Consider the following 11,329-nt stretch of genomic DNA (forward strand, 5'->3'; position numbering starts at 1 on the left):
CTTAGAACAATCGTAACCTTCCATTCTCAACCCTAGGGCACCCATATTTTTGCAAAAACCTAGCTGCCGCCCCTCTCTTTCTTTCTAATCCCAAATCTATCATTCCTTCTCTATAAAAAGGACCCAAGGAGTCCTGAGAAGGGGTTGGATTCTGCCCCCAAGTAAGACGGAAGGTTGTTCTTGAGAAGTTCAAGGGTAGAGGAAGAGGAGAATGCCCAAGCAAGAGGAGGGGTTCCTACTTGCAGTTCGCTTATCCACTACTGCCACCTCTGGATCCGGATCCCAACCAGTTTCCCATAGTTTTATATTTACTTTTTACACGTGTTTTTATTTTTCATTCTTTAATTTCCAATTTTTATTTTTTTCTTCAATTAATTTTTATCAAATTTAATTTTTGTCTTCCTTCCTACAGATCTGAAATTTAGCTAGGTAAGATAGAAGGCCCAGCTCGAGGAGCTCGAGTGTCAAAGGATAGATCTGGAGACTGCTACCTCTGATTGAGTTGTAGATTTTTTTATTTAGTTTTTTTTCTTATTTATTTATTTTTCTTCAATTCTTACTTTCAGCATAGTTAGAATTTAATTTTAATGGATTCTATTTCGGTTAATTAAATTTTGTGTTTATGCAATCTCAAATCTTGTTATTTTGTCTGGAATGAAGTACGTAACAAATTTTCCCTCGCTTCCCTGTGGATATGACCCCTTTCTCACCACTAACTGCATTTTGTAATTATTTTGAGAATAAAAAAAATTATAAATATTGAAACTAGTGTTCTGAAGTGGTTAACGACATGCTTTTGGACACACCACCGAGCAACGCTAACACCTCGCTTAGCTATCCAAGCAACTCCTCTCACAAATGGCAAAGGGGGAATGCTTGTCCACCCCTTCTTAAAACCCACAGGAACGCAAATCAATGCCAAATCTATGGTGAGGATCAAGCTCCGCTCTGACAAAGCTCGGGAAGACCAATCAATGTAATTGTTGCAGCATGCGTACAGCCTTGAGAATCGATGCTACAACCTTGACAAGCAACATCGCAGATGCTCGAGGTTCTCCCAGGACCATTGGGTCAACTAGTTTCTCTAGTTTCTTTAGGACGCCCAATAGCAAATACTGACCAAAGGAGGCCTCATGGTGACTCAGCCAAGCACCCCACCCTTCGACTTTGGAACTGGGGCAGCGGTGCTCGGATTCCAAAATTTCAAGTACAAGTTCCTCAGTCGAAGAGCAGAGACTCCAACTTCGTAAATTGACACCTCCAAGGCCTCCAACTTCGAAGCTCAGCATACCATGGTCGAGCATCACAATGGCCTCAACTCCATTGCTCAGCACCTCTGAGGCCCCCAACTTCGAAGCTAGGCATACCATGGCCGAAAATCACAATGGCCTCAGCTCCATAGCATGGCACCTCCGAGGCCCCCAACTTTGAAGCTCGGCATACCATGGTCAAGCATCATAATGGCCTCAGCTCTGTAGCTCGATACCTCTAAGGTCCCTGACTTCATAGCTCAGTGCACCATGGCCGAGCATCACAACGACCTCAACTCTGAAGCACGGCCTCCCACCGGCAGTAGAAAGCCTTTCCTCGGTACCCAATCGAGCTAAGCCACGACTTTGGAGCTCGGTACATCACGGCTAAGCATCACAGCGGCCTCAACTCGAAGCTCGGATCGAACTCCGGAGCTCGGCACACCATGGTCAAGCATCACAATGACCTCAACACCGAAGCACGACTTTCACCGGGAATTAGAGAGCCCTTCCTCAGTGCCACCAGGGAGATAGACCTCAAAGCTCAGTTCAACACCTCAGCACTCTACCAAGCTCGCGACTGTGCAACACTTTGGACCGAGCACTCCCCCTCCTCAGCTCCAGAACTGGAGGAGTGGTGTTCGGACTCCGAAGTTAGAGTTCTTGGAGTTCTGCAACCGATGATGGAATGATTCCTCAGTCATGTTCCATATTGCCCAGACGCTCAACCAAACTTCAACTTGGAAGTTCCTCAATCGAGGAACGAATTGAGAACACTTCATTCCTCAACTTCAGAATAGGGGAAGTGGTGTTCGGGTCATGGCCGCCCAATCATTGCCTAGCAACCTTGGCTTAGCTTGGCAATGTCAGCATAGCTCAGCTAAGCCTTATCATCTCAGCCACGTCAACTATACATCACACGGATGAGCACAACTATGGATAAAGAGAAGTAAGGAAGATGACTCTATTGGGGAATGGGACTCTATCCCTAATACCTCGGTGGCTAACCTCATCCGGACAACCCCAGAAGCCCAACCCAACCAGGACACGGATCTTCGGCTATAAAAAGGTACTCCATGCAAAAGGTAAGGAATCCAACTTCTGACACCCATACTGTTACTCAGCTCAAACCAGCATCTACATAGCTCGGCCCGACCATCCACTACTTCCTACTAACTTGAGCATTGTAGTACCTACCCGGGGATAACTCCTCAGGACTCTGACTTCTGCTTTCTTGATCATAGGTCTTGAAGCGTAGCATCGCCCTTGTAGCACGGCCCCGCCCTGCCAACAAGGACTATCTAGTTGCTCTCCTTAGTTCGTGCACCACCCCAAATTGAGCATTATCAAACCCAAAGTCCCCAATCAATGCCTATCCCTATCAAATCAACCTAGGGATTTAAGTCTAATTGCCTTAGGAAAGTTCAGAAATTCTTTCACTCCATGCACATATAGGCACTCCCCTTAGCTATAAATAGGGACCCACCCTTTCAAGTGGGAGATCCTATTCTATCTAGTCTTTCCCTTAGCTTTCTCGAGTTCTGAAACCCTAATCTCTTCACACAACTTTTGTTTCTTCTTCTCGATTAGTGCCAAAATACAATGAAATAATTCTTATTATTTTAGTTGGTTTTGTTTGAAAAAAATGGATGCCTTTTTTTGACAATTAAGCAAAGCTTGGTAATTTAAACGCATATTGACTTTTAATGGTCAAGGGTATTTATCGCGAAGTGAAAATTGAGAGTAATTGTCATAATGGGGAGTGATGTAGGCGCATTCGGCTCCCGTAATACAGGGCTAATGCGTGTCGGACGATGGGCGATAGCATGGGGTCGCCATAAGGACGCACAGACCCCTTCGATACGAATTGGATGTGCCGAATCGTAGGGCGTCGTGTGTCCTCGGTTGGAACATCTCACAAGACCTCGTACGACTCGTATCTGGGCCATCTGAGTCCGACCACTCCCAGGCAGATCCAACTATAAAGGCAAGGTGCCCTCCACAAGGTAAAGGATCTGGAACTTTTGAGACCTCTCATATTCTCTCCACTGAGTACTTAGTGCCATCAGTGACCTTATCTAGACCCCTCGGCTCCAGACTTACTACTTACCTCGTGCGGACACTCACTTGACTGATGAACTTACAATTTATCTATATTTTATGAGGTTTTTGCATGAAATTTTATAATGGTTTAATTAAATTTTTGCCGTATTTTAGCTTGATTGCAAGAAAGATTTCAGGGGGAGCCAAATCATCAAAAAGAAGGCAAAAGCAAGAAAAGAAAACCCAAAAATTTATCAAGTTCAGCCCGGCCCAGCCATGAGAGCAAGAGAATTTCATTCGGCCCAAGAAGAGCAAGTGAAACTCTTTGGAAAATCCAAGGGAAGAAGCCTAGCTATGAGGAGAATTCGGCCCAGCAAGGAAGGCCCATTTTTAGCCCAAATAACAGCCTAGAGTGTAGCCCACATGAGCTCAAAAGCAAGCTAAGTTGTAGCCCAAATAGCAGCCCAAAGGGAGCTAGGGGCGGCAACTTCTAGGAGTTTCTTGAAGAGAAGGAGGGAGCACTCTAGAAGGTTCATGAGGGGTGTAATACACCCCATTCTAGAGGCTTCAAGAAGGGGCAAGAGCCCCCTTGAAAAACTATATAAGGAGGCCTCTAGGAGGGGAGAAAGTTGTTCAATTGCTTGAGAGAAAGGCTCTCCCACTCTTAGAGGTTCAGCCACCTTGAGAGAAGAGAAGAGAAGAAGGCTAGGCGCAAGGAAGAAGAAGAAGAAGGGCTGAAGGAAGTTCAAGACAAGCAAGCTAGAAGAAGAAGGTGAGTTCGAATTGAGGGATTGTGATTCAAAGATTTTTTGTAATAAATCATTTGTAGTTTCATTCTCTTTTGATTTGAATTCAGTTTCTTAGTTATATGTTCTTTCTTCTTTCTCCTTGTTTCCATTCTTCCTTGATGTATTTCAGCTTGTAAAATTTCAGTTCAGCAATCTAATTCTTTTTGATTCATTCAAATGATCATGCATTGTACTTGAAGTTTCTTGAATAAGGGTGTGATTGCAGATCAATTCGGCCAACTAACCTTCAAAACTCAGATCTGAATTCTCAGATCTGAGATTGCAAGATCTGAATTGCTTGAAAGAGAATTCAGATCTGCAAATTTCAGATTGGGCGAATTAATCTACAGCTTGGAATTCCTAGAGTGCTTGAGAGAGACTCTAGGAATTCAGATCTACTATTCAAGAACTGAATTGAGTGCAAGGTTAGAGATAACTTGCACAATTCAGTTGGTGATCAATTCAGATTTGAATTGATGCCTTAGAAGTGTTTGAAGAAATGCATGCATGGGGATTAGATTCTTGCTAGAGATAGAAGAACCGTCACTCATGCATAGGATGAACATGCGCTTGAGAGAGGCTGTTCATGACCTTGGGGTTTCATCAAACCAAGGCTCAATCATGATTCATTCGAATGATCCAAATTGATAGATTGCTGAATTCTGAGATTGACATTTACTGCTTACTCTTCTAACCTGAATTGAAGGCAATTGGACCAATGATTTAGATAGATTTTAATTTAGGATTTCTTAGCTTTCATTAGAGTTTTGATTTATTTGTTGATCAGATAAGAAATGTTCAATTTAGTATTGGTAATTGTTTCCTAAATCCTCGTGGGAACGATACTTCACTCACTACTTTATTACTTGAACGGTTAGTGCACTTGCTAGTGTCACAGTGAGCCACACATCAAGTTTTTGGCGCCGTTGCCGGGGATTTAGAGAAGCAATATTAGGAAACATTGAGCATTCTTAATCTGATCTCATTCAGCATTGCATTCATAGTTGGGTTAATTTGCTAACTTTTTCATTTCAGCTTGGACTGCAACTGCTGTACTCATGTAGTTATGTTTCTTCTTTCTTAAGTAGATTACTCTCTTTTTCTGGTTTCAGTTTCATTTTAATAAAGGCATATTTGATTTCTATTCAATCTTGATGTTGTTCCCTTCAAAAATAAAAATAAAAAAAAAAGAAAAAAAAATTTCACAAAAAACATGAGTGTTGCAGATCTGAGTTGCATTCGGCACTCAGATCAGCAGATTTCAGATCTGCAGCACTCAGCCGAAAAGAGTTGCTTGTGTTTCAGACTTTATTTTTTTTTTTCTTTCTTTCATTACAAAAAGAAAAAAACAAATTAAAAAAAACAAAGGGGAGATCTTTTGAACAATAAGAGGAGCAATTGAGAATTCGGATCAGAACTCAGATCTGAGTTCAGATCTGAATTCTGCTACAGCAGATCTGCAACAGTTCAGATCTGAGTTCCTCTGGACTCAGACCTGAACTGATGAAATTTTGAGGGGAATTGGGTGTCATCACCACCCCAATTCACCCTAGGGCACTTCTGCTATTCCCCAAAAACAATTTGGTAGCAATAACTGAAGGTAAGGCAATTGAGAATTCAGATCCAAACTCAGACTTGAGTTCAGATCTGAATTCTGCTGTTACAGATCTGCTCAGTTCAGATCTGAATTCCTCTGAACTCAGATCTGAACCGATGCAAGTTTGAGGTGAATTGGGTGCCATCACTACCCCAATCCACCCTAGGATACATCCAACCTGCCTCAAGGGTGAATGGATAGCAAGGAATGAGAGAAATTCAAATCTGAAATTCAGTTGATATGATGTGAGGACTGAACTGATACAGAGCATACTATGAATTCTGGGTGGACTGAATTCTTGGCTTTACCCACTTGTAACCGAGCTACATTAGCTAAGGAGGTGTATGTTTGGATTGAATAATTGTTATGCCTCAGATATTTAAGAAAAATTAGCACTTTCCAAGTATTTCTTTTAGCATTCAGATCTGTAGCAGGGCTGCTATAGTGCAACAGTTAGCAGACCTGATTTCAGATTTCTACAAAAGTTGTATGGGCCGAATAGCTTGCAATACCAAACATTGCAGACCCAATTTTCAGGTCTTAGCAAGTGTTTGATATGCATCAGCTATACAGGTTTGAGCTTCAATTGTAGAGTTTTTAACCCAAGCCTAACTCAGGACTGGTTTTAGTTTATTTCAGATCCTTTTAAATTTTTTTTTTTAGATCAGATCTGATTTCAGCCCTAAAGCATCACAGAATTGATTCCAACCTTAATGGATGTATATTGTAGTGTATACCAATGAGTGTGTATGAGATATCCAGCTCAGATCTGAATTATTATTTATTAATTTCTCTAGACTAACAATACCAAAGACTTGTAGATCTGAACTCAGATCTAAATTGGGTCTGAATTCAGACGTTGCAATCGATGGATGTAGATAAAGGAACCTTGAATAAGATGATTGGTTTAAATCTGCTTTTAGTATAATCGGCTTCATTTATTCATGATAGGATGTAGGTTTTGTATTCCAATACTTCACTTTACATTTTCAGTGTGATAGGATTAGTTATTTATTTTCTTTTGTGAATATTGGCATTTTTATTGCTTTGACTTTAACAGTTTATGACAAGCAGACCTGAACTGGAAGAGATCCTTTACGACCCAGAGATTGAACGGACTCTCCGTGTCCGTTTGAGAGTTGCTAAGCAAGTCAGACAAGAAGCACAAGAAATGGCTGAACAAAGAACTATGATGGATTATGCCAAGCCTACCCTCACCGGGACTGTCTCCAGCATTATCAGGCCAACTATTGCTGCCAATAACTTCGAAATTAAACCGGCCATAATCCAAATGATACAAAATACGGTTCAGTTTTGTGGTATGGCCCATGAGGATCCGAATGCCCATATTGCTAACTTCTTGGAAATCTGTGACACCTTCAAACACAATGGGGTAAGTGATGATGCCATCCGGCTGAGGTTATTCCCATTTTCTTTGAAGGATAAAGCCAAAGCTTGGTTGAACTCATTACCGGCAAGATCTATAGCCACATGGGACGAAATGGCCAGCCGTTTTCTCTCTAAATATTTTCCCCCTTCTAAAACTGCTAAAATGAGGAATGACATCACTACTTTTTTCCAGCAAGAGGGGGAATCTTTATATGAGTCATGGGAACGATACAAGGAGCTGTTAAGGAGAGTTCCTCACCATGGCCTCCCCATTTGGCTGCAAGTGCAGACTTTCTATAATGGTCTTACTGACTCAAATAAGACCATATTAGATGCTGCATCCGGAGGATCCATAAATAATAAAACTCCTGAGGTTGCCCATGCACTTATTGAGGAAATGGCAGCCAACAATTATCAATGGCATTCGGAAAGGACTCAAACTAGGAAGCAGCAAGGCTTGCATAATGTTGACACTTATACAGCACTAGCTGCACAAATAGGAGCACTCAGTAAAAAAATAGATGAAATGCAGATAGCTGCCATGCATGTGCAGCCTCTTAATTGTGAATTGTGTGGGGGAGGCCACATCAGTACAGACTGCCAAGTTGGCAATCAGTTCAGACCATCTACTGAACAAGTTGACTATGTCAGCAATTCGTCAAGACAGCAGGGTTACCAGAGTCACCATACTTTTCATCCAGGATGGAGGGGACATTCAAACCAGTCCTGGCCAAATCAGCATATTTCCAAGCCGTTCCACCAGACTTATCATCAGCCTGAACCGAAATCCAATTTGGAGGAACTGATGACAAAATTTATAGCAGGTGCAGAAACTAGGTTCCAGAACCAGGAAGCCTCAATCAAAAACCTGGAAAACCAAGTGGGGCAATTGGCACAATTAATCTCTTCCAGACTGCCGGGAACTCTTCCAAGCAACACTGAAGTGAATCCACGAGAGCAGGTGCAAGCTATTACCTTAAGAAGTGGAAAAGAGTTGCCTGAGGTAGAAAAGAAGAATTGGGCTGAACCCAAGGCAGAAACAAGCCTTGGAACCAGACAACAGAAGACGGAACAACCAGAAGCACAACAAGGGATGCACCAACAACCACAAGTTCCATTCCCTAACAGGCTGAAGCAACAAAAATTGGAGAAGGAATTTGGTAAGTTTCTTGAAATATTTAAAAGTTTACATATTAATATTCCTTTTGCTGATGCTTTAGCCCAGATGCCACACTATGCAAGGTTTTTGAAGGAATTATTGGCAAACAAAAGGAAACTGGGAGATGTGGCTACAGTTGCATTAAATGAGGAATGTTCTGCTATCCTTCTGAACAAGCTGCCTCAGAAACTCAAAGATCCAGGGAGTTTCACTATTCCTTGTACCATTGGCAGTTTAAAAATTGAAAAAGCTTTATGTGACCTGGGAGCTAGCATCAATTTAATGCCATATTCTATCTTCAAGAAATTGGGGTTGAATGAACCCCAACCCACTAGAGTGGCATTACAATTGGCTGATAGATCCATTAGACATCCTAGGGGGATCATAGAAGATGTGTTAGTTAAAGTTGACAAATTCATTTTTCCAGTTGATTTCATTGTGTTAGACATGCAAGAAGATGTGGAGGTCCCGCTTATCCTAGGGAGACCTTTCCTGGCTACCGGGAAAGCAATGATTGATGTCCAACAAGGACAACTCAGCCTTAGGATACAAGATGAGGAGATAATTTTTAAAATGTCTGATGCTATGAAACATGCACCCTCTAGTGATGATTCTTGTTTTATGATTGATGCCATTGAATTGACAATTGATGAATGCTTCCAGGTAAGTAGAATAACTGATCCTCTTGAACTCTGCCTCCAGCAGGGAGAACTTGAAGAAACAGAAAATAAAAAAATAAACCTCATGATAGCATACCTGAATGATAAGCCTCAATTCAAGGGAAAGGGGTTTCTTAAATTAGAGAACTTAGGCAAATTGCCCGGACCATCAGGTAAGCCATCACCCCAAGAACCCCCCACCCTTGAACTGAAGCAATTACCATCCCATTTAGAGTATGCTTTCCTTGAGGAACCATCAGATCTCCCCGTGATAATTTCCGCAGCACTGAATCCCTTACAAAGAGAAAAATTATTAAGAGTGCTGCGGGAACACAAAAATGCTATAGCTTGGAAGGTAGAAGATATCAAAGGCATTAATCCATCAATCTGCACTCACAGAATTTTGATGGAAGAGGACAGCAAGCCTTCCGTTCAGCCCCAAAGGCGCCTGAATCCCAACATGAAAGAAGTGGTAAAGGCTGAAATAATTAAGTTGTTAGATGCTGGGATCATTTATCCTATTTCTGATAGTTCTTGGGTAAGCCCTGTGCAAGTTGTGCCCAAAAAAGGGGGTACGACTGTTGTTCCAAATGAGAAAAATGAACTCATCCCTACTAGAACCATTACCGGATGGCGTGTGTGTATTGACTATAGAAAATTAAATGAAGCCACCCGGAAGGACCATTTCCCTCTCCCATTTATGGATCAAATGTTGGAGAGGCTAGCCGGGCATGAGTATTATTGTTTCTTGGATGGATATTCAGGGTATAACCAGATACCAATTGCACCAGAAGATCAAGAAAAGACCACTTTTACTTGCCCATATGGAACCTTTGCATACCGAAGGATGCCCTTTGGGTTATGCAATGCCCCAGCAACCTTTCAGCGATGTATGATGTCTATATTTTCTGATATGGTTGAAAAAATTTATTGAGATCTTCATGGATGATTTTTCAGTTTTTGGCTCTTCATTTGATGCATGTTTGAATAATCTGGAACAGGTGCTTACTAGATGTAAAGAAACACATCTTGTGTTGAATTGGGAGAAATGTCATTTTATGGTGCAAGAAGGCATAGTGCTTGGACACAAGATCTCTCAAAGAGGTATAGAAGTCGACAAGGCCAAGGTGGAGGCAATTGAAAAATTACCAACCCCAACATCTATTCGTTCTTTGAGAAGTTTCTTAGGACATGTCGGATTCTATAGAAGGTTTATTAAAGATTTCTCAAAAATTTCCAAGCCATTATCTACCTTGCTTCAGAAAGAAGTGCCTTTTGAATTTTCAACTGAATGTCTTCATTCTTTCAACATCTTGAAAGACAAATTGATCCATGCACCTATCATGATAGCACCAGATTGGACCCTCCCATTTGAATTGATGTGTGATGCGAGTGATTTTGCTATAGGAGCTGTTTTAGGACAAAGAATGAACAAACATTTTCAGCCAATTTACTATGCTAGCAGAACCTTGACTGGACCCCAACTCAATTACACCACCACAGAAAAGGAGCTGTTAGCAGTAATATTTGCACTTGATAAGTTTCGTTCATATCTGATATTATCCAAGGTTGTTGTCCACACAGATCACTCGGCATTAAGGCACTTGCTTACCAAGCAAAACTCAAAACCAAGACTGATCAGGTGGATCCTTTTATTGCAAGAGTTTGACATTGAGATTAGAGACCTGAAGGGTGCTGCAAACCTGGCTGCTGACCATCTCTCCCGGTTGGACACGGTAAGCTCAAAAGAGGAGATAACCAGCAACATTCGAGAAGAATTTCCGGATGAGCAGTTGTACTCAATACAGAAATACTCATATCCTTGGTATGCTGATTTTGCTAATTATCTAGCTGCACAAGTCCTTCCTCCTAACCTTTCATATCAACAGAAAAAGAAATTCTTTTCTGATGTAAAATACTATCTGTGGGAGGAACCCTTTTTGTATAAATTGTGTGCAGATCAGATCATAAGGAGATGTGTCCCCGAGGAGGAGATGGAGTCGGTACTCCAATTTTGCCATGATAAAGAAGCAGGAGGTCATTTTGGAGCTAGTCGCACGGCAGCCAAGGTTTTGCAATCAGGTTTTTATTGGCCCACACTCTTCAAAGATGCCCATCGGTATGTGTCCACATGTGACAAATGCCAAAGATCGGGAAACATTTCCCGACGGAATGAAATGCCCCTTTCCAATATTTTAATCTGTGAAATCTTTGATGTTTGGGGTATAGATTTCATGGGACCTTTCCCGAATTCTTTTGGGAATAAGTACATCCTCGTTGCAGTTGACTATGTATCCAAATGGGTAGAAGCCATGGCTTTACCCACAAATGACTCAAGAAGGGTAGTACACTTCCTAAAGAAGCTATTCTCCCGATTTGGCACTCCGCGAGCTATAATTAGTGATAGGGGAACTCACTTCTGCAATAGCCAATTTGAGAGGTTA

General features: G+C 41.6%; 1 non-coding gene across 1 annotated transcript; it reads right to left on the reverse strand.

The window, feature by feature from the left end:
• Positions 1 to 7,227: 7,227 nt before the first annotated feature.
• On the reverse strand, positions 7,228 to 7,334 carry LOC148871589 (small nucleolar RNA R71). Its single transcript, XR_016108563.1, has one exon. It is a non-coding gene; the product is annotated as a small nucleolar RNA R71 (small nucleolar RNA).
• Positions 7,335 to 11,329: the final 3,995 nt, after the last annotated feature.

This window comes from Nelumbo lutea, chromosome 2 (genome assembly GCF_056320005.1).
Source record: "Nelumbo lutea isolate HS-2025 chromosome 2, American lotus-T2T, whole genome shotgun sequence".
Lineage (NCBI taxonomy): Eukaryota > Viridiplantae > Streptophyta > Magnoliopsida > Proteales > Nelumbonaceae > Nelumbo > Nelumbo lutea.